Source organism: Dipodomys merriami, unplaced genomic scaffold, assembly GCF_024711535.1.
Source record: "Dipodomys merriami isolate MVZ:Mamm:240054 unplaced genomic scaffold, mDipMer1.0.p SCAF_7, whole genome shotgun sequence".
In the NCBI taxonomy this organism is placed as follows: Eukaryota; Metazoa; Chordata; class Mammalia; order Rodentia; family Heteromyidae; genus Dipodomys; species Dipodomys merriami.
In genome coordinates this window covers 47,577,543-47,602,337 of record NW_027206290.1, presented here as the reverse complement: position 1 = coordinate 47,602,337, position 24,795 = coordinate 47,577,543, and the positions used below count along the sequence as shown (strand labels likewise).

At 40.3% G+C, this 24,795-nt stretch overlaps 1 pseudogene; it reads left to right on the top strand.

Annotated features, from left to right (window-relative positions):
• The first annotated feature begins 1,426 nt into the window (after positions 1–1,426).
• LOC138817107 (vesicle transport through interaction with t-SNAREs homolog 1B-like) lies at positions 1,427–23,357 on the top strand (annotated as a pseudogene).
• Positions 23,358–24,795: the final 1,438 nt, after the last annotated feature.

Sequence of the window (24,795 nt, the reverse complement as noted above, 5' to 3'; positions counted from 1 at the left end):
TTGTAGCAATAAAAGAAAGACCCATGTAGTCGTTTTGTAACTCCCCTGTGCCTGCAGCTTCACACTCAGGCTGAGGTAAGAGCCAGTACTGGCTACCTACTAGCCCTTAATACTTCTGTCTCTGGTGGGAAACATGAATTTGAGGCCAGTGCACTGTAGCACTGTCCTATAGTCTGGACAATGGCTTCGAGAAGAGCTTTTAACTTCTAGATTATAGGATAGTGGCTAGCCCATACATTTCCATGGTGGACAATCTCACTATTAGAAGCTCTTGGAAGGAGTTAAACAAAGACTCCCTTTTAAGAGCAACCTGGCCCAAGATACCAAAGGAATCCTACATCTTCAGCACAAAGGGAAGAGGGATCAGCAGGCATTTCAGGTTTCAGGCAAGGGACCAGTGAACCTCTATAGAGAATCTGATATGGATCTTGATCTCTACCACTCAAAAATTTATAAAGAAAAACATTCTAGCAGCTAGGATAAAACATCATCTTATGATTTTTTTGTTTAAAGAGAACACTATGGTAGACTGTATTGGTCAGGGGAGTTGAAATCTCAAAAGCTTACAGCATAGGAAGACAATGTCAATAACAGATAATTATCTACTACACAAGTTAAAATTTGGGGGGATTGGTGTCAGGGGATGAATTTGAAAAAGGTAGAGAAGGTAAGACAGAAACACTTTTGTGTTTACTCTCCTCTAGGATCAGTGTTAGATTAGGCCCTTTATCTTTAGCCTCTTCTTCCTGATGATGTGAACACACATGATCCCCCAAGAAGATGTTCCTGACCTGTTTCCACTTCCAGCTACAGCCTTTGTTTCCTGTTCACTAATACTGAAATGTCTCAGCCCTCCTCCATGCAGCTCACGTTCTGACCTTCACAGCTGGCCAAGGAGCCCATGCTGCCAATCACTACAGAGCCAAGCCCAGGATCTCTAGAGAGAGAGGATTATCCAGTGAAGAATTACTCTAAAACACAGAGTAGTTGGTTACTACATGGGCATGTCCTTTTTAATGCTATGAAACATGATTCTTAGCTGCAAATAAGAGAAAGGAAATTAAGCAGAATCAGAAACCTCACAGTCTAAGGCCGTTCAGGGTCAAATGGCCTCTCAATTATCTGAGTCCCTACCTGTCACTCTTGATGCTTAATGAACTTCCAAAGATGCCCTAATCATCACTGATCAGACCAAGTGTCTCTCACCTTTAACAGCAACACCAAGCAAACATGTGGAAAGGTTTATCTTGTCTTCCTTCTGGCACCACCTTGAGAAATGACCTGTGTCCATACCCCCCTATAGATAAGCAGTCTGGGCCTGTCTTCTTGTTAGCTCTGTACTATTGGTATTTTAATCCTCCCTTGTTTGAAAATTAGGCATTTATAACATATTTCAAATACAAAGACTCTTAAGTTCCTTGAGAGCATGAAGTACACGGTTTTCATCTGCCACAACGCATGCTGTCAAAAGAGTGACATTGCTCCCAGGACAAGCCAGAATCCTTGCCCGGCTGAGAATGTGGAGTCACCAATCAAACTGACGTCTTCCAACAGTATAATTCTGTCTGATAGTGAGAATGTGGGAGATGACATGGCTGGTGTCAAGTAAATGAATTCATTCCCTCTAGAGGCAATGATGATAATTATCAAGAAGCTTGATATATAATTCTCTTAGAATAATTATGTCTCTCTGTCTTTCTCTGCCCCTTTCTCTATGTATCTCTGTGTATCTCTCTGTCTCTCTCTGTGTCTTTCTCTGCCTGTCTCTCTCTCTTTCTTTCTCTCTCTGTAGATCTATCTCACACACACACACACACACACACACACACACACACACACACACACACACACACACACACACACACACACATCTATCTTTCGTTGGTTCAGTTTCATTCAGACAACACATTCCCTACTGACCTTGAATTGAGATGTTCCTAACCTCAGCTTCCCAAGTTCTGGAATTACAGATATGTCCCACTATACCCAAGTATGAGGAAATGCTCATAAGAAAATATTTAGAAAGTGAATCCTGGAAATGGCTTATATATCTAATAACTTAAATCAGTATGACTAAGCATTTTTGCAAATATTGAAAAATAATATTTGAAGAATAATTATTCATATTTGGAAATGTTCATTATGTATAGAAATATATGTCTGTTAAAATTTTATTCCTCCAAAGGCGATAAATATACCCAAATACGAGGCTATGAACATTTTTTACTTTTATTATTTCTTACAACATAAACCAATTGTATTAAATTTTTAACTAACAAAGTAAAACAGCCTTGACATTGGGTCAAGGTCACCAAAAGGCAAAAATAACATTCAATAGTCAATTAGCAAGTAGCTGTTACCTGACCAGGAACTCTGCATGAAATTTCAGGTTGATAGATCTCAACTTTCTATTTACATGAATGGGGGTTTAATCTGTAACCTGACAATGGCCTTAAAATATGATTGCTGCAGAAGGATCATAAGGCAGAAACTGACTGTGAAGAAAGATATATAAGAAAAGCTTCAAAAAAGGAAGTGGTATCCTTCAAGAATTCTCATTGGTTCATGCATTCACTCACTGATTCTATCAACTATGTCAAATACTAGAGATATCCCAGACAAGGTGCTATCTAGCATCTTCTGGATGACTACCCATCCTATTGTGCCTCCCCGCAAGGACTAAATACCTTAAATGGTAAATGGACATTTGACAAACCACAAGTCCCAGCTGGTAACTACCAGTGCCCCTTGTCTTCTAATCATAATGGTACAAAAACTCCTATCAATGACAGCTCTGTTCTATCTGGACCAGTTTGAAATCACTGGTCTCTAGCTGGAGTGACTCTAGAGATGGTATCCATGCCTTCCCAGAAACCACATTCCCCTTCTGAGGTAGTCACCTCCCACAAACCCCACTGATCAGGCAGGAGGCAGGAGACGCTGGTTATATCTGATTGGATGGAAGGGGACCCTAGAGATGAGATGAGCCAATCAGGTTCTCTTTTCTAGCAAAGGCTGCAAGTATCTCCTTTGATTGCATACCCTTGAGCTCTCCAGCCAGTTCTGAAATGACCCTCTTTGGCCAGATCTATTGAATGTTGGAGAAAGCAGGTCCAAGGAAAAAGAAAAGACTGAAGGAGGTGTACAGAGAGCACAGCACTTGCTAAAGAAACTATATCTTGACATCTCTTGCTTTTACATTCTGGAACATTCCTCCTTTCTTCTCCCTTTAAAGAATCCTGTTTGACATATATGTAAACATATACAGGGTCATATGCCTACATACACAAACATATCAACTAAGGCATGACATATGCAGGAGAGGGCTCCAATAGTGTAGCTCCTTCAAACAACTTACAGTTTAATAAAATGAACACAAATATGACGAAACAGGTGGGGAGGGGCAGGAATCAAGGGAGAAAGACAAGAGGAGAAAAGAAGGGTTTGCAAATGCAGTCATAATATTCAATGTACATTTATGAAAATGGACCCAGGAAACTTGAGGGATAGGTGGAGTTAGGAGAAAGAGAATGATGGAAGGGGTGACACCGATAAAGATGAGTTTTACTCCAAAAAAAAATGATACAGTGAGTTAAAACCCTATTGTACAACTACTTAAAGATAATTTTGAGCCAGGAGCCAGTGGCTCACGCCTGTAATCCTAGCTACTGAGAAGGCTGAGATCTGAGGATCAAGGTTCAAAGCCAGCCCAGGCAGAAAAATCCATGAGACTCTTATATCCAATAAAACCACTAGAAAACTGGAAGTGGCACTGTAGCTTAAGTGGTAGAGCACTAGCCTTGAGCTGAAGATCACAGGGACAGCATCCAAGCCCAGAGTTCAAGCCCTATGACCAACAAAAAAAAGATAATTTTGAAAAAACTTTTAGAAGAACCTTAATTGAATGAGTTTCTTTTTCCTGCAAGTGGTACAGTATGATTAGGACACTCTCTGGGAAAAGGCTCTCTGAAACCCTTGGGGTTTCTGAAATTTGATGACCATATCCTCTGGTTGGATCACTAGGTCATTGTCCAAGTCTCATACAAAGCAGACACTCAGTAAATAACTGTTGATTAAGTAAATGTACAAATGGGAAGATACTTCAAAAGATCTCTGATTGCCTGAGAGTCCCCATATACCTGTCTGATATCCACAGTCACAGCAAAAATGTCACATGTGCCCACGCACAGCTTGGAGTCTCTGCTCCGACTTGTTCAGTAGCCATTGAACACCTGTTTTCTTTGGCATTGCTTACTTCTGCTGAGCCATTGGATAGTAGAGTTCTCCTCTGCTCCCATCTCTAATGAATGATAGCTTTTTGTGACAAGGAAAATGCTCAGTGTTCTCTCGAGCCCCATCAGTAGGCAATTATAAGGATAGAAGCATAGCATCAAGCATAGACAGCATAGATTTAGTTCCTGGTTAGCAGGAACAGACTGCACAAGTAGTTTTGGAAATGAGGTCAAACCCATTTGTTTCCAGATGGTCCCAGATAGCCAAAAAAACCTGCAAAGGGTAATGGAAAATTTTTCAGGCATCATATGGCCATTCATCACATCTAACCAGCAACTTGATTCCTGAAATGCTGGATGAATCTGCCTTGGAAGTGAGCCACATAGCTGCCCAATGTATGTGAACTTTATTTTTCTAAGTAATGACACCTTCTTATCCAGTATTTCATAACTTATCTCCTCTATCCAAATCAACTGTTCCTTCTCCACTGATGTCCATTACTTGTCTTAGTGTTGTTTTTTAGTTCTTTGTGTCATTTATTTACTGAGCACCTATTGTTTGCCAAGTTCTTTTCTAGCTATAGGGATAATATAGGAAACCAAACCAAGTATTCTAGCTACAAAACAAAACAGATCAACCAATAAAATAGGCTAATATGTGATAGATGTTATCACTTGGGGGGACAATTAAAAATGATGGTGATTCAGAGTTCCAGTGGTGACATGAGGTTGCTAACTTACGTAGAATCCAAAAAAAACATCACTGAACTGATGATACTTGAGCAGGGAACTGCAAAAGGTATGGAAATCAACCCTGTCCATATCTAGGTAAGCATATTCCATGCAGAAGAAACTGCATGTGCAACAGCCCAGGGCAAGATGTGCTTAGCATGTTCTGGGAAATGGAAAGAGTAATGTCTCTAGAATGGACTAAGTAAAGGGAGGAGAAAAGGTCAAGAGGTCAGAGAGATGGAAATGGAAAGAGTAATGTCTCTAGAATGGACTAAGTAAAGGGAGGAGAAAAGGTCAAGAGGTCAGAGAGATTTATACAAATGCTTTCCACTGGCTCTGGATGCTAATATTCAAGGATGATGTTTTATTCATCCTCTCCCTAGATGTTGGCACTTAAATCCAAGCCTCTTTATCAGCATGGCCTTGAACGATTACCATTCTCCCTCAGTGAGTCTTGTCTTGTCTCTGTTTGTATCCATAGCCTTTTCTTGCCTTTCTGAGTGTTTAGCTTGACTGGCTCTATTCCAGCACAACACTAACAGGTGGGGCTTTGCTGACGTACTCAAGGGTAAAGTTCCATGAAAGCACTCTAGGCCATTGGGATCTACTGGGTTCTTGGCCATGGTTTCTTCTGATTCATTTGGCTGTGTCCTTCCTGACATGAGGCCATTTTTTAACTAATTTAGGCCAAATCAAATGAGAAATAAGTAAATGAACGAGTACATCTCAGATCTCACCCAAAAATTGCAAAGAGAAAATAAGAGACCATCATTTAAAGCTATAAGATATAAGATAGGTCACAAGTATCAGTAGCATTACTATACAACAGTAGTGAATCATCTAAAATATAAATCAAGTAATCAACCTAAGACAAGAGCTACCACAATTAAAGAAAAGAAAAAAGATACCCGGGAATAAATTTGACCACAGAAGTGAAAGATCTCTACAATGAAAACTATATAACATTAATGAAATAAAGATGGCATTTTAAAAAATGGAAGGGCATGTGTCCTTCCTTTGGAAGAATGAAAGAATTGGAAGAATCAATGCAGATTCAATGGAGTCCCTAATAAAATACAATGAGATTCTTCACAGAGAAAAAAGCAATCCTAATAGTTGTATGGAACCACAAAAATCTCCAAATAGCCACAGCAATCTAGAGCAAAAAGAACCAATCATGAAGTAATACACTATCAGACTTCACAATACACTATAAAGCTGTAGGAATCACAGCAGCATGCTTTTGACATTAAAAACAACTACACAGACAAATGGAACAGAATAGACAGCCTGGAAGTAAAGCCACACATCTATAGACAATGTGTTAAGAGAATGCACTAGAGAAAGGACAGCCTTTAAAACAGTGTTGGGAAAATTAAATATCAGCATGCAGAAGAATGAAACTAGGCCCATGTCTCTCACTAGCACCACAAATCAGCTCAAAATGGATAAAACACTTAAATGTAAGGCCAGAAACTACCATACTTCTAGGAGAATACACTTCAAGGCATTGGTATGAGAAAGGCTATTTGAGCTAGAATCCAAAGCAGAGGAAACAAAAGCAAAACTAGAAAAAAAATGGGATAACATTGAACTAAACTGCTTCTATACAGTAAAGAGACAATATCAGAGTGAAGAAACAACCTTCAGAATAGAAGAAAATATTTACAAACTATGTATTTTACAAGGAACTAGTATCCAAAATGTAGACACAACCCAAGAAATCCAATAGCGCCCCCCACCAAAAGAACCCTCAAACAGTTACCCAATTAAAAATGTGTAATAGACTAAATAGATAACTAAATGGCAAACTGATCTATGAAAGAATTCTTACTTATCACTAAATCATCGTGGAAATGCTCATCAAAACCACAATGAGTTTTCATCTCATCCAGTAAGAATGGATATCTGAAGAAAGCTAACAAATGCTGTTGAGAAGGGGAGTAAAACTTCTTGTCCGTTGTTGGTGGGAATGCATTAGAAAAAGAACAGTGTAGAAGTTACTTCCAAAATTAAAATAGAACTATCATAAGCTCCCTACTGGGTAGTACATCAGAGCAAATGCAATCAGTACATGGAAGAGACATTAGCACTCTCATGTTCTCTTGTGGCTCTATTCACAATAGATGAAAAGTAGGGGAAAATTGTGACGATCAACTGATTTATGGATAAAGAAAATGTCACCCATACACAGAGGAATACTACCCATCCAAAAAATAATGAAACCTGTCATTTGTGACAACTTGGTACAAAGAGACATAATGTTATATTTGACAACGTCTCACAACAAAAAGGAATTGTTGGGCAGACACGCTTCTCCCCCACCCTACAGAGGCAAGCTCCAATGAACTGGAGCAGCCCAAAGCCAATGTAGATTCTTTGAGCCTGTATTCCATTTTACTCTGTATATTGTCCATTCATTATCTCTTTAGCTCCCCAGGGTGAGCCAAGTAAGAGAAAAGAACAGTTAGAATTATTATCAATAATGAAATGAAAAAAAAAATAAATGAGATGAGTATCCGGTCCATCCAGCTAGAAAGTGACTGGGCTTCATGCAAATCCAGCTATTCCTTTTGCCAAACTTCCAGTTTTATCTGTTAAAAGCTTTTTTGTAAAGGATGGGGAGGGAGGAGCTTGAAGAAAGGGGTGACCAAGAAGTGTTGTACTCCTAATCTGATTTAGGGAATTGTAACCCCTTTGTACAAGAAGAAGGAAAAGGAAGAGAGGGAAAGGAGGAGGAGGAGGAAGCTTAAAATAAAAGGCCTAATTTTTCTTCCTCTTTTTCTATTTCTACTGACTACTTTAACCCTGTTACACTAAATTAAATTCTCGCTAAAAGTTTCAAAAGATTGTTCTACAGTGGGCTGGGAAGGTGGCTCAGTGGTAGAGCACTTGCCTTGCATGCCTGAGGCCCTGGGTTCGATTCCTCAGCACCATATAAGCAAAAAAAAAAAAAAAAAAAGATTGTTCTACAGTGACTACTGGGACACCTAGAGAGATACCCCTAGGTACTGCAGGTGCCTCACCCTGACTCTCTCAGAGGAAGGAGGAGTTGGAAAAGCAGGGCTCTTCTTTCCTTTTCTCCCTGAGTATTGTCAGCCCCAAGCTGTCTGCTAAGCACACTGCCAGAACTAAAGGAGAGACCTCCTAATCCCTGGTGCTTAAAATGGAAATGGAAGTGCATAATCACAGGATTAAGAACAGCTGAATCTCGGGATGCTAAAATAACCTTTAGAACAAGTTGCCAGATAGATTTTTTTTCCTCTGTGCCAAAACATCTTTTCTCTTTATTTAAACCTTTCTGAGTTATAAGAGAAATGTAATTAAAACCATGATTTTTCTCTACTCAAATGAACAGCTTCTGCTCTCTAAGGAAAAAAAAAGAAAGGAAAGAAATTACGAAAGAAGACATGGAAAGATATCCATCCATGAGTAGCTAACTGTTGGGAGGACTGAGCTCTTGAGCCAGCCAGATTCAGACTATTTGGAAATGGACCAAACATGAAGTTTGGGGCTGGTTATGAAGCTATTGTCTAACAACACCGCCCACCCTTCTGCTAGGGCTGGACTCCATAGATAAAAATGTCTCCTCGGCCATCTGGCTTCTTGTTAGGTTCTTCCAATTAAAGGTTGTCAGAGGGAAGCTGCAGGGCAGGAAGAAGGAGAAGGGATTTGCCTCTTGCTGTTTGCTTCCTGTTCCATCAGTGTCACTTCTGAACAGGCGTCTCAAACTATGGCTGCAGTTGCTTCCAGTTTTCTAGTTGCTTCCAGTTTTCTTCTTCTTCTCCTTCTTCTCCTTCTTCTTCTTTCTTCTTCTTCTTCTTCTTCTTCTTCTTCTTCTTCTTCTTCTTCTTCTTCTTCTTCTTCTTCTTCTTCTTCTTCTTCTTCTTCTTCTTCTCCTTCTTTTCTTCTTCTTCTTCTTCTTCTTCTTCTTCTTCTTCTTCTTCTTCTTCTTCTTCATCTTCTTCTTCTTCTTCTTCTTTTTCTCCTTCTTTTCTTCTCCTCCTCCTCCCCCTCCTCCCCCTCCTCCCCCTCCTCCCCCTCCTCCCCCTCCCCCCTCCCCCTTCTTCTTCCTCCTCCCCTTTCTTCCTCCTCCTCCTCCTCCTCCTCCTCCTCCTCCTCCTCCTCCTCCTCCTCCTCCTCCTCCTCCTCCTCCTCCTCCTCCTCCTCCTCCTCCTCCTTCTTCCAAAAATTCCTAGGAGCAGCTTCTCTCTTTTCCTGCAGAGAAACTGGCACCAGGCAGATGGCGCCACCGGCTCCTTGGTATGGAACTCTGTGGGGCTCATGTCCAAGGTTCTATGTTCTAGAGATTTCCCTCTTTCTTTCCTTCCTCCTGCCCTGAAGATGGAAGAGGTTTTCCTGCAGTTACTGCAGCCATGTGTCACTTAACAGGTGGGGTTGTTGTTGTTGTTATTATTGCTACTACTATTATTTGTCAGTCCTAGGACTTGAACTCAAGGCCTGGGTTCTGTCCCTGAACTTTTGTGCTCAAGGCTAGTGCTCTACCACTGAGCCACAGCTCTATTTCCTGCTTCTGGTTAGTGAATTGGAGATAAGAGTCTCAAGGATTTTCCTGCCTGGACTGGCTTTGAACTGATCCTCAGATCTCAGCCCTCCCTCCCCCTACAAGCAGTTAGAATGACAGATGTAAACCACCATTAAAAGAAGTAGATGTTACCCTAGCCTCGCCATAAATTCAACAATAATACACAGTGTTGCTGTTGGCATGATGTGCTACCACAAGGCAGCACAAAACATTTCAGCTTCACTAGAATATTGTAGGATCACCATTGTATATATGGTCCATTTCTGACCAATTCATCAGAAATGTGGTACAAAATAATATATCTTTCTGCAATGACAATCTTCCAAATTTCTTCTTAGCGATTCAATTCCTTATATTAAATTATCTCTATTAAACTAACTGGTGTGGCTCCTATCTTTCTGATGAGATCCTTATAGTTGTGTTTTGGAAATAGCTTGAAATGGTCTATATCAATTTCTTCAAATTTTTATTAACTTATTAATTCAGGAATGCAAATTATGTGTCTAATGTTATGCTAATGATAGGAAAATAAATATAAATAAGATATCCTTTACTAATTTATTCTACCAAATTATTGGAATACCCAAGTAAATGCAATACAATACAATATGCTTTAAGAGAGAAATACAGGAATTACTACAAATTATTTTTTATTCCAAAATACATAAAATAAGGGAGTAATTGCATTTCAAAGACAGCTATATAAAGGGACCAGATTGAAAAAAATTTAAATGGAGATTTTAAAGGGTCAAGTAATCATATAGTAACAAAAATAGTTTATGTAAATGTGTTCATATATATAGAGAGGGACATGATAAATGATCTCTAGATAAGGTCCTTAGACATTCACACAATGAGCCCAAAAGAAGATATTCATAGGATCGGAACACAAAGACTCAATAACTATGTGCATATGATCCTATAAAATGATATTTTGAAATGAACTCCAAGAAATGGAAACACGTCTTGTGGTTGTTGTTGCTGCGGTTGTTGTTGTCTTTTCCTTTTGTCTTATTTGTTTGTTTATTGGTCTTGGGGAGGGTAGGAGAGGCACAGAAATGGAGGACCGAAGGGTGAGCAAATGCAGCAGCTGTATTGATGAGACACTATGTGGAAAATTAACTATACAACTTGTGGGTGGGGACAGGAGAGGAAAACTGGGAGACAGCGAGGCGGGAAGAGGTGGATCAAAAAGAAATGTACTTATTACCTGACTTATGTAACTGTAAACCCTCTGTACATCATTCTACAATAACAATAAAATATATTAAAAAACAAAATAACTATCCACACCTTCTTTTCACTAAGTATCTATAACTTAAAAATGAAGATATCAATCTGGCCAAATGAATCCCTGCCCAGTTTCTTCCAGGTAGTAAGATGACATTTGTTGTAATACATAACCTTCCATAAGAGTTAGGAGTCTTTCATATAATAGTTTGCCTCCATAAATACACAGCATGCACACAACATACACACATACACAACTCATGAACTCTTCCATTCTAAGGTGCATGTACCCCTACAGCATGAAATATATACCCAAAGAGCAAGTCAATGAACCCTAAAGTACATCCCATAGTACTGACTTCATCTGGGCATTAGTGCATAGTCCACAAATGAAGGGCTCAAGGAGCTCTTCAGCATTTGAGTAATGCTGGACTCAACATTTTACTTCTTCCAGGATTTCTAACCAGTTCCTCTTTCCTTCCTCTCTAGTGTTACCGCCATAGTCTCAGCCTTCATCATCTTTGTCTGCCAGCCTCTTACCTGACCACCTTGCTATTAGGCAGAAAGCCAATGGCAAATGTTTCACAAGCAGCTTTCCAAATGAGATGCAGGTGGGAGGTGAGAAGCCCCATATGTGACATCTGCCAGTCCCTGAAGTGTAAACACTCCCACCATGCTGGCCATTATGTCATCATGGGACATCACTGAACACACAATCCTCTTTCACTCTAGTATGCCAGGAACAGAGCAACAACCAAAACAAACAAACATAAAACAGAGTCCTTTTCTCTGGGCTTTTGTACCCAGGTCACTGAAGTCCCAAACCAAGCCACTTAGATCAAAAGCAGAGCTGATCATTGACTCCAGCCTGCAGTTTAGGAGGAAAGGCCACCGGCTCCCTGGGAGCTGAACTGCAGAAGCCCACCTTGTCTCTGTTCTGAAAGTCTTCCAATTCCTTCCTCCATGAGAAAACTACGTAAGAATGAGAGCAAGGAAATGGAAAATGGCCCGCCACACAGACCAAGTACCTGATACTATACCCTTTCGCAGGTGATGATTTGTCAAGATATAAGAACAGAAGACATCCTGAGGACAACTGAAAGGAGGTGTCAGAAAGTGGAAAGAAAGAAGAAAGCAAATTAGCCTCTACCAAGCATCAGCTTCAATAGAGGTTCAAGGCCACTTAAACTTAAAGGAAATAATTCTTTTCCCCATTCTTTATAATATTACATTTTCTATTTATGAATGTAGGATACAAAGCCACAGAATGGCGCTAGTAACTGTAGAATCCACAGTTACTTTCATGTCCTTGTTTGATAATAAATCCAAATCATATTAGGTACTTCCCTAGGTCAAAATTATGGTAATTATCAGGCCCTTGTCTTGATTTTAGTTATAAATAGATGAACAAATATATCTTACTCTCTAATGCAACTGTACTTAGAGAAAACATTTTGATACTTGTATTAATAACCCATTTCCTGTGTAATCTATGTATTTTGGGTTTGGGATATTTGAAGGAATTGTTCAGAGGAGTTCAAGATTTCCCCAGAGTACAAAAAGAATGCATGGACAATGAGAGTTGGAGATGCCCCCTTAAAAAGCCTTTTGAATCTAATATTTCATCTGGCCCCCCACAGTGATGTTACTGCAATCAATTTTTATATTCTCCTTTTACTGATGAAAAAACCAGCTGTAACAAAGCCAAAGGATGACCCAAAGCTTCTACCAAGCTTCATAGCAAAGTTGATAACTGAATCTCAAGTAGCACAATGCTCTGAGGCTCTTCAACAGTTTGTTTGCTTTGATGATAAGGGTAAGGCATCTTGATGAGATTCCAAGTCTGGGCTAGAGTCTCTGCTGGCAAGTTTAGGGATCTGGAAAGGGAAATCCAGCAGGACATTCTAGAATTGGTTCACGGAAGGAGGCCCCTCACAGTCACCACAATTCTTCTCGGAGTGTTTTAGCCAAGGCTTGGTGATGCCAGCCCTCCAGGAAGGAGGACTGGCTGACTGAAGGGAGCAAGGCTGTGTGCAGGGGTTTGAAGGAGGTATGCATCTCCACAGACAAGTACAAAACATAGTTATAGGTTCTGCCCACCAGAGCTCACAGTCTGGGGGTAGCTACCCTTCCTGCTGGCTTTGTCCAGTGCCTTTTTACACTAATTCAGAAATCCTCAATGAATTAAAAGTGAAAAATTAAAACACAGGACCATGAGACAAGGGAGACAAACAAGGATTATACCTTGATTGATTAGGCAGGCATCCAGCTCTTCACCAGGACTAAAAACATCAGTAGGAGAGGATGGATGATGACACAGTGAACAAACTGGGAGAAGACCACAGGCAAAAGCACAGCTCAGTTTCAGCAATAGTGCTTGGGTCAGCTTTTCCCAGGGGCAGCATGGAGGCAAGGACTTAGTTGCTGCTGGTCTGTTGGCGAGAATGTGAAGTGCAGAGATGGAAATGAGATAGGGAAGGAAGGAAATTGAGTGGACCAATATATATCCCTGCAAGGGTGAGGAACAGTCTCTGCCAAGAGACATTTGGATATTTATAACGTCATTCTCAAGCTGTACAAAATGTCTGGGACAAGTAGAAAAGGTCAAAAGCTATGTATATATGGCCAGATAAGATGAAGTTAAGCAAAATGAGCCCCAAGATAGGATCACAAGTGGTTTTTTTCTTTCTTTCATAGGGTACCATGTGATTTTTTTGGTTGCTTTGTATGTTCCTCCCCCATGGGATAACCCCTGTTGTCACTGTATTTGATATTGGTATAATTTGGGGAGGGGAAGGGAAAAACCAAATACAGGTTAACCCATGGTAACAATGACATGTACAAGACACTATGTTGAAAAATGAACTTTACAATTTAGGTGTGGAGGGGTGTAGTTGTGGAAGTTGGAGGGAAGGGATGGTAGGGGAAAAACAAAGGAGGAGGCAACAATGCTTGATAAGAAGTGTACTCATTACCTTGATCACATAACTTAGCCCACTTTTCAGTATTTTCACAATAAAAAACTTATTAAAAATCATCAATACATTAAAAACAACAGCAACAAAGAAAAATTTTCTTGTGTCCCTATCTTGGGACATATGTAGATAGTTTTTTAACCTTTTCTGCCTATCTGGTAAGATTATCCTAGACATATACTAGTTATTGCAAATAAGGAAAACCATGGGACCTATGTTTCTTTGGGTCTGGCTTACTTCACATAATATAATTTTTTGCAAGTCTTTCCATTTCCTAACATTCTTTCTGATGGCCCCAGGGTATAACCCCTGTTGTCACTGTATTTGATTCCGGTGCCCTGCATCTTGTATATACATTTTTGTAATTTGGGGAGGGAAAGGAAAATAACAAAATCAGAGACAAAGATACAGGTTGACCCATTGTAACGATGAGATGTACAAGACACTGTTGAAAATGAACTTTACAACTTCGGGGGGCTGGGGAGGGGAGGGAGGTGTCGGAGAGGTGGGGAGGGAGGGAATAGTAGGGGAAAAACAAAGGAGGGGGTAACAATGCTTGATAGGAAATGTACTCATTACCTTTCTCATGTAACTGTAACCCCTCTGTACAGTATCTTCATAATAAAAAAAATACATCCAGAGGAGTCAGAAAGCCAACAAAAGAGAGAGGCATCCATGCCTCTCCTATTGTGTTCCAAATGATTTTGTAGGCTTTATATAGTCCACTTGCTGGCCATTTCCCACACCTGGTACAGCTACCTCTCATGGTCTCATCTTAAGGACTCAAGAGAATTGTGTTAGATACAGAGGATAGGCATTTTGGAATCTTTGTGGATAGATTGACAATCACTTTGTAAAAACAATGAATTTCAATATTACTAAGTAAAACTTAGCTTAGTCAAGGACTATCTGCAGGCTATACTTCACTATGGACAAAATCTGTCCTCATCTTATATTAGACTTCAAAATGACCAGAACTTTAATAACATGCACAGGTAAAGGTCTTAGCTGCATATATTTTTTAATGTATGCTGAAAATAGAGTTTTTAGAAATAATGTGCCGAATGATGATAAGGTAAGAGTTTGCTATGGGTAGGGTAGCTAGAAAGGTATGTTGTCTGTGTGGGGGCTTTTTGTTGGTGGCTTGAACTCAGGACCTGGACACTATTTCTGAGCCTCTTTGTGCTTACTTGGGCCACGGTGCCACTTCTGGTTTATGAGTGGTTAACTGGAAATTAGAGACTCAGGGACTTTCTACCAGGGCTGACTTCAAATTGTGATCCTCATGTCTCAGCTTCCTGAGGAGCTAAGATTACAGGTATGAGCCACCAGTGCCCAGCTAGAAAGGTATGTGTTTAGAAAATTCAGTGGTGGGGCTGGGAAAGTGACTCAGTGGTAGAGTGCTTGCCTTGCATGTATGAGGCCCTGGGTTCGATTCCTCAGCACCACATAAGCAGAAAAGGCCAGAAGTGGCACTATAGCTCAAGGGATAGAGTGGTAGCCTTGAGCTGAAAAGCTGAAGGACAGCGCCTAGCCCAGAGTTCAGGCCCATGACCGAAAAAGAAAGAAAGAAAGAACAAAAGAAAGAACGAAAGAACGAAAGAAAGAAAGAAAGAAAGAAAGAAAGAAAGAAAGAAAGAAAGAAAGAAAGAAAGAAAGAAAGAAAGAAAGAAAGAAAAAGTAAGTTCGTTCAATGGTGAAAATGATTATTGAAAACTATCATGAGGAACCAGGTGCTTACTTACCTCTGTAATTCTACCCAGGAGGCTAAGATCTGAGAATCATGATTTTAAATCAGTCTGGGCAGGAAAGTCCATGAAACTTTTAGCTCCAATTAATCACCAAAAAACTAGAAATGGAGCTGTGATTCAAATGATAGAGTGCTAGCCTTGAGCACAAAAAGCTCAGTAACAATGCCTAAGCACCAAGTTCAAGCCCCAGGACTGGCACAAAAGAAAGAGAAAGAGAGAAAAGAGAGGAAGGAAGGAAGGAAGGAAGGAAGGAAGGAAGGAAGGAAGGAAGGAAGGAAGGAAGGAAGGAAGGAAGGAAGGAAGGAAGGAAAGAAGGAAGGAAGAAAGGAAGGAAGGAAGGAGAAAGAAAGGGAGACAAGAAAGAAGAAAGAAAGAAAGAGAGAGAGAGAGAGAGAGAGAGAGAGAGAGAGAGAGAGAGAGAGAGAGAGAGAGAGAGAGAGAGAGAGAGAGAGAGAGAGAGATCTGATGATCAGTTCAAAGCCAGCCCAGGCAGGAAAGTCGGTGAAACTATTATCTCCAATAAACCACCAGAAAACCAGAAGTGGCTCTGTAGCTCAAGTGGTAGAGAGCTAGCCTTGAGCTGAAGAGCTGAGGGACAGTGCTCAGGCCCAGAGTTCAAGCCCCACGACTGACAAAAAAAAAAAGAAAGAGAAAGAAAGAAAGAGAGAGCAAGAGAGAAAGAGAAAAAAACAAAGAGGGAGAGCGAGTGAGAGAGAAGAGAGGGAGGGAGGGACATAAGAAATGAGAAAGAGAGAAAGAGAAAGAGAATAGACAATCATGAAACTCAGAAAGTAATTCTAATTATTTGTGCAGGTAGATACTAGTATTGTCCATAATTTGTTGAATTAGGATAACTTCTACCTCACATAAGCAGATTAATCATGTTCTCAGCTCTGAAGTGACAATGTAATAATGGCCATGATGATGGTGATGCTATCAGATAATGATATATGTGATAATGAACAAAAATGATAATAAATTGACATCCCTGTCTCTACAGCCTTAGGATTTGGTAAAGGTAATATGTGACAATAGTTTGTAAACTATACATTATTATACAAATATGTCAAGGTTCTTACCTGGTCATTGAATTGGAATTCAACCAGAAAAATAGAACCAGCAGAAGACATGTATTAGAATTTTATTGTAGAGAACTTGTCTAGACAGGTTCCAGTCCCACAAATCAGGCCACAGGAAGAGCATGCTATACCCTCAAGCATGAGCTGAACCCATCCAAAGGCAGAATGTCTGCCACAGAGCAGTCATGAGAACCCAGCATTTAAATGAATGAACATTGTATTTCAGTGGATGTCAATAGTAAATCAGAGTTACCAGTATTGGGAGACCAAGTTTAGGTAGCCAACCCATCTAGAAATCTAGTCTCTGAGATCTCCCTAGCACTATTTCTCAATGGAGAGGAAAACTACCACCTATTCTTGGGTCTCACTGATAATGTATACAAATTTGTCAGCTCACCCAAGAGACTGACTGTGATTGAAAACAGTGTGATTCACACCACAGTTCTTTATTTAAAAAAATCTTCATTTGAATAATGTTTCAAAATGTTTTACTGTCATGATCACCAGCATGCCATCCAAGCTGATACCTTTACAGGGTTCTGGAAAAGGATGTATCTTTCCCTTGATCTTGGAGATCTGAGCAGAATGGCCACAGTCTCACAATCTTCTGAATCGATGTACCTTCCTAATAATGAAGTTTAAACAAAACTCACTTTGTATAGAATCTTGAATCGGTTTCCTCATGAATGAGAAATACAAGCACTCATGGAACCTCATATAAACCCATGAATTTTAAAGGCTCCTATCTTAGGTAAATAATCTGCAAAATAAAGTTTTCTTCTATGTCTATAATAACAATGCTTTGGATTTTTTCAAAGTTTTTCCTTTAAAGTGTATTCTCTGTACGAAAGTATAATTGCACATCCATTCCTGCAGATTGAGAGAAAATCAAGGATTGGTTTGCAGAGAACATTGGGCTTGTAGTGATGATCATATGTGAGTAAACACTTGTAAACACAATCAAAGTGATGAACAGTCCTCCGCCAGTTCTCAAGAAGGCCAGTCTTGCCAAATGGAATTTCATTCACCTGCCCAATTTTCACTAGGTCAGATCACACCAGTATTTTGGTTTTTGTTTTGTTTTGTTTTGTGCTGGTCCTGGGACTTGAACTTAGGGTCAGGCCATTCTTGTTGCTCAAGGTTACCAGTTAAGCCCCAGCTCCATCTCTGCCTGGTTGATAATTAATTGGAGATGAGAGTCTCATGAATTTTCCTGTCGGGGCTGGCTTTCAGTGGCAATCATCGGATCTCAGTCTCCTGTGTAGCTAGGATTACAGGTGTGAGCCACCTGCATCTGGCTTTACACCAGGTATTCTATAATCATCAGTTCTCAGCCTTACATGTAGTTGGATATCATGGAATTCTCTTATCTGCCTCACCTATGTTTTTTGGTTCAATTCCCTTTTTTCTTCTCCTCTTTTCCTGTATACTATGCTTCCAATCAAAGAGCAATTTGTCTAAAGTATTCAATTGCCAGCAACCTTTGAATGCCTACGATGTGCCAAGCACATCTAACCAGGCTCAAATCACAATAGAAATGCAACTACAGGATTCTCAAACCATCACGATGAGTCTTGTGGTTCAAGAAACTAAGGAGAGAAAGGGATCATTTAAAAAGTCATTATAGCTGGGCACCAGTGAGTCACACCTTTAATCCTAGCTACTCAGGAGGCTGAGAGCTGAAGATCGTGGTTCAAAGCCAGCAGGAAAGTCCATGAGACATTTATCTCCAATTAACCACCAAAAAAACAAAAGTGGCATTGTGGCTAAAGTGGTAGAGTACTTGCCTTGATCTGAAGAGTTCAGGGACAGTACCCAGGCCCAGAGTTCAAGCCCCACAACCAAGAAAATTTTTTTTAAAAAGTCATTATATTCATGAGATTTAAAATAGGACAGACATATGCAAAGACTCTAGGATCCCAGAGGAAGAAAGGCTTGAGCTAGGGAGTAGAAAACTTGAATAACTCCATGAAAGTGAGTAGGCATCTTACAGGCACATCTGACACTTAGTACATACCTTAATAAGGCTAAGTAATTCATGGATGCTGAAGATTAACTACAATCTTTACTCAGAGATAGGAAAGAGGCATAATGTTAAAATCACATATAGAATATAGTGGTATACTGTCACTAGAGTCTACTCAGGAAGGAAGCAGTTAGGTGTCAGGAAAAACTTCCAGGTGCAGCAAACAGCAACAAGAAGCAAAGTGTAAAAGATCAGGAACCATTGTGATAGAAAGCCCCACACCCTGAGAAACCTATATTCTCTTGAAAATATGAAGTAAAAGTCATAAACATTTCAGTGTTTCAGAAAGAATTCAACTCCTTTGTCATTTCCCATCTCAGAGTTTTTCTCAGCCATCATTGGATAGATATGTCCACTATGTTCTTCTGTGAGTGAGCATAGCCATATCATCTAGTGCAGATCAGCCCAAGGGTAGAAGTACTTAAGGGGACAAACCACATCTCCTAGGCTTCTGTATCTTCTAAACACCAAATGAAATAGCCCTCAATGCATAGTTTCTCTTTGTAAAGTTCAGTACGTGGCCAGCATAAAAATAATTAAAACACATTTGACAAATTACTTAATCTTGGACCTTTGCAAAGGTCAAAAATAATTGGGAAATTGCATTTGGTTAAAATAGACTAAATAGTGTGTTGCAAAAAAATCTTTCCCAAACATTTTTTTTGCTATATTAGTTCAGCAAGAAGTGGCATGCACATGCGCACATGCGTGCACGCACACACACACACACACACACACACACACACACACACACACACAAATAACACAGAGTTGGTAGTTTAAGCAACAGAAAACATTTTCTCTCTTTTCTGGAAGCTAGAATTCCAAGATGAAGGTGTAGATATCTTGGTTTCTCTTCTTCTTGTGTATTCACATGGCTTTCCTTCTCCTATTGTTTTCCATTTCTTATAAGGGTACCAGATTAAAGACTCATCTTTTTTTTGTGAAAATACTGTACAGAGGGCTTACAATTGCATGGTCAAGATAATGAGTACATTTCTTATCAAGCATTGTAGCCTCCTCCTTTGTTTTCCCTTCCCATCCTTTCCAATCCTCCCCCCCCCCACCCAATCCTCCTCCCCCCTCCAAAGTTGTAAATTTCATTTTCGACATAAGACTTGTACATCTCATTGTTGCAATGGGTCCACTTGTATCCCTATTTAAACAATTTGTTTTTTCCCTTCCCCTCCACAAATTATACCAATATCAAATACAGTGAAAGCAGGGGTTATACCGTGGGGAAGGGACATACAAAGCAACAAAGAAATAATCTTATAAATGTGTTAGAAACAATTGCATGAAAGAAAAAAAATTGAATACATATCTTAGGGTTCATTTCCCTAACATCAACTTATCTGACCTTTTCTGCTTGACTCAGACTAGTTACTGCAAATAAGGGAAACCATGGGACCTATGTTTCTTTGGGCCTGGCTTACTTCACTTAATATAATTTTTTCCAAGTCTTTCCATTTCCTAACAAATGGGGAAATGTCATTCTTTCTGATGGAGGCATAGAATTCCATTGTGTATATATACCACATTTTCTTGATCCATTCATCTACTGAGGGACATCTGGGTTGGTTCTATATCTTAGCTATGGTAAGTAATGCTGCAATAAACATAGTCGTGCTGGTAGCTTTAGTGTGGTCTTGTTTGTGAACATTTGGGTAAATGCCCAAAAGTGGGATTGCTGGGTCATAGGGGAGCTCTATGTGGAGTCTTTTGAGGAACCTCCATACTGCTTTCCAAAGTGGTTGAACAAGTTTACACTCCCACCAACAATGCAGTAAGGTTCCCTTCTGTCCACATCCCCTCCAGCATCTAAGACTCATCTTTATGATTTTATTTAATATTAATTACCTTTGTAAAGCTACATATGGTCTCTAAATATAATCTGTGGTTCATCATATGAGTTCTAGGAAAATACAACTACATTCTTTAGTGCCTTGTGAAAGAACAGAGAAAGAAAGAGTTGTTTTATGAGGATTGTGAGAATGTGGCCAGAAATAATGTTCATCTTTTTTTTTTTTTTTTTGGGTCCAGTCGTGGGGCCTGAACTCTGGGCCTGGGCGCTGTCCCTCAGCTCTTCAGCTCAAGGCTAGCGCTCTACCACTTGAGTCACAGCGCCACTTCTGGCTTTTTTTCTTTTTGCTTATGTGGTGCTGAGGAATCGAACCCAGGGCCTCAGGCATGCAAGGCAAGCGCTCTACCACTGAGCCACCTTCCCAGCCCTAATGTTCATCTTTATTAGTGAAAATTTCTTGAAGAAATTTTGCATAAAACATAGTCCATTGGCTACATAGGATTGTCTCTATAAAAACACAGAATTAGATGTTGTGAAAGAAATTATTTAAGTCATCCCACTGGCCCTTGACTTACCCCTCAAGATAGCTGAACCTTCTCCAAGATAGCTATAAATATCTAATAATAGCCAACTCAGCAAAGTCTATTCTAAACATTATGGTACCTTGGGATGTGTGGTTTTTGACTCCATAATCATGAATAGCACCCAAGACATGCATGCCAAATTACCATATACTCAAAGAAGAACAGTGTGCTTGCTACAAGCAAATAGTTTCAGAGAATATTCCTTCCTGCTTCCTTTCCATCAGAATGCAATCAATAGAAGTGTGGCTCAAGTCAAGAGTGTCAGCCTTCAGTGAAAAAGTCACGTGACATCACCCAAGCCCTGAGTTCAAGTACTGGTGCGCACGCGCGCACACACACGCGTACACACACACACATACACACACACACACACACACACACACACACACACACACACACACACACACACACAAAGAATTCAATTAGAATGTGACCTTAAAAGCCCAACCCACAGAAAATTCTCAGCCATCTGCCACTCAGAGCACCATAAGATCACTAAAATCCCAGAGATCATTAAAAATACTCTAGCCTAGTATTTGGTGGCTCACTTCTGTTATACTAACTATGTGCAAGGATGAATTCAGGAGAATCTTGATCCAGACCAGCCCAGGCAGCAAAGTTCTTGAGAAAAAAAATAGGAGGATCATGTTCTAAGTGCATGCCGAGCAGGAAGTGAGAGATTCTATTTCAAAAATAACACAGCAAAGAACAAGACACAGGTGGCTTATACCTATAATCCTAGCTACTCAGGAGGCTGAGATCTGAGGAACACAGGTCAAAGCCAGCTCAGGCAGGAAACTCAGTGGGATTCTTATCTCTAATTAAGCTCCAAAAAAGGTCATAAGTGGAGCTGTAGCTAAGGTGGTAGAGCACTAGCCTTCAGCAAAGAAACTCAGGGCCAGCTCCCAGGCCGAGTTCAAGCCCCAGTACCAGCACAAAATAATCATATTAATAAGCACAAAAAAGAGAGAGAGGCATGACTCAGTGGTACAGTGCCTTCCTTGCAAGTGTAAGTTGAGTTCAAATGTCAATACCTAAAAACAAGTTAAAACAGTCGGCTAGCTGTGGCGTGGCACCAGTGGTAGTGACTTCGGGACTGGGCTGCTGACCGCTGGTCTAGGAGGGCATCTCCCCCACCCCTCCCCTCCCCCAGTACTTCCAGAAGCTGGAGATTTTCAGTGGCCTCCATGAAGACCTACCAGCCATGCACCAGTGGCTGCTGGGGATGGCCAGGACCGAAGAGAAGTTAATCAGAGATTTTTTTAAATTTTATTTTATCGTAAAGATATTGTACAGAGGGGTTACAGTTACATGAGTAAGGTAATGAGTTACATTTCTTGTCGAGCATTGTTACCCCCTCCTTTGTTTTTCTCCTACTATCCCTTCCCTTCCCCAACTCCTCCACTCCTCCCACACCCCACCCCAGGTTGTAAAGTTCCTTTCCAACATAGTGTCTTTTGAGTCTCATTGCTGCCAGTGGGTCATCCTGTGTCCTTGTTTCAGCATTTTGTTATTCCCCTTCCCCTCCCCAAATTAGATAAACAGATCTACAAGATATAGGGCACTGGAATCAAATATAGTGACAACAGGGGTTATACCATAGAAGGAAGAACATACAAAAGAAATAAAGAAAAAAACAGATAGTACATTAAAAACAACAACAACAAAGAAAACTTCTTACTTTTGTCCATATTTTGGGCTTCATTTTTCTTAGCATCATCTTATATGGTCATACATACATAGCTTTTGGGCTTTTCTGCTTATCTGATAAGATTATCCTAGACATATCCTAATTATTGCAAATAAGGGAAACCATGCCCAAAGAAATATAGGTCCCATGGTTTCCCTTAATCAGAGATATTGATGACAAGCAACAAGAAGCGAATGAAATGCTGGTAGAGCTGGAGGAAGAATTATGAGATGCACCCACCCATCTTTCAGTAACCCCATGATGTCTAAGCTACGAAACTACTAGAAGGACCTTGCCAAACTTCATTGGGAGGTGAGGACCACACCTTTGACAGCCATACCTGGGGACGGAGGAGACATGAAATATGGCACATAGGCCTTAGAAGATGAACATATGAATTGGCTACAAACTCAAAGGACATTGCTTCTACAAGGCACTTTGGGCCACCCGAAGTATTGAGTGTATTCATCAAATTGCCACAGACATTGATCAGATTGGCTCCGGAATCATGGAAGTGCAACAAGAGCAGTTAGAACATACCAAGAACAGATTGGCAAACACAAATGAAAATGTGAGTAAGAGTCAAAAGATTCTCCGTTCAATATCCAGAAAAGTGACAACCAACAAGCTGCTGTTTCCATTATCATCCAGTTGGAGATCGCCATCCTTGGAGGCCTGGTTTATTACAAATTCTTTCGCAAGCATTGAACCTCTTGTTGGGGAGTGTTTGCAGACAGAACCTTGACCCTGTGAATGAATGGTGTCAGGTATATAGAAATAAACATGCTTCTGCTTTGGGCTAACCATTTAAGGAGGTACTGTGTAGCCAGACTGGGATGAGGGAGGGTGACAAAACAACTTAAATGTGAAGGAACAACAACAAGACCACTATGATATACCAAGATACTAAAGGCTGTTTATGTCTTCTTCAAAAAAAAAAGTTAAAACATTACTCAAACTATGTTATCACTGAAGACAAGGGGATAGAAGGAGAAGGAGTACTTCCTGATACAAAATCTTCACGAAGTTCTAAGCAGAGGAAATCTATTGAATCATTTTTGGCAGACAAACAGGATAAGGATGCTGCCTCCGGAGAAGAACTTCATCTGTCTATGTATTTACTGCCAGGGACCTTAAAGTGATGCTTATTAATTGTCAGAACTTGTAGCCAGCAGGAATAAAAGAGAAAATTCTCCAGAAGGAAGATAAGGGTCAAGCTCTTAAAATGAAAACTCCAACAAATGCTGAGCAAAATGAGGATACCTTCTTGTGGATGTGAGCAAAGAATGTGTGGTCATATCTCAGGATACTCCAGCAGGGCCCTGTAGAACCTCTCCCAGCCAAGACACTGATGCTCACTCATCAAGTCTGGCTCTGCCACAGAACTACAGGGCTGCACTAGCCCAGAAAAGGATGCTTTGTATACACTATGTCACTCTGCGTGAGGACAACTCTAATGCCAAGGAAAAAGAAGTGTCCTCAAGCTTGTAGTGTGAATCAAAAAGGCTCTGCAAGAATAACATGAATCACCACTGTGGTTGACACAGAAATGCTCTACCCTGATCTCTCTTCAAAGAGGAATTTATCCTGCTTTCAAAGAAGATGTGCCAGACGCAAGGACTGAAGTTGACACGGAATCTTTAGCTGTCATCTGCTACAGGACTAAGCTTAGCTAAAGATAGAGTCTCAGTCAAGCCCTGTCCTTCCTAGAGCAACCTTGAGACTGAAAAAAGGCATAAAATCCAATCTTTGGTACCTAACACAACACATATATGGCTAATCTTATTCTAGAGTACTGCCCTGTCAGCTGAGGTTTGGTGAGGCCTGCTTTTCGGCCTATTTTCTCCATCAGCCCAATTCTGCATTGTCTCCGCCTCAAAGGAACTCAACCTGCTGCCAATGCCTTTAAATCTACATGACAACATTAATGTTGGCTCCAGTTTTACACCAACAGAACACCCAAAGGTGAAGGATGAATATTAAATCACATAAAAATTCATAGAGTTAATTCATGATGAGTGCTTTGAGGGGACAGGGGAAGATTACTTGAGGTTATACTCATGAAACAAAAGAAAAATAGAATCTCAAGAAAATCTAAACCATGAAAATAGTAAAGCCATTAATGCATGAAATGGAAAGCAGGAAC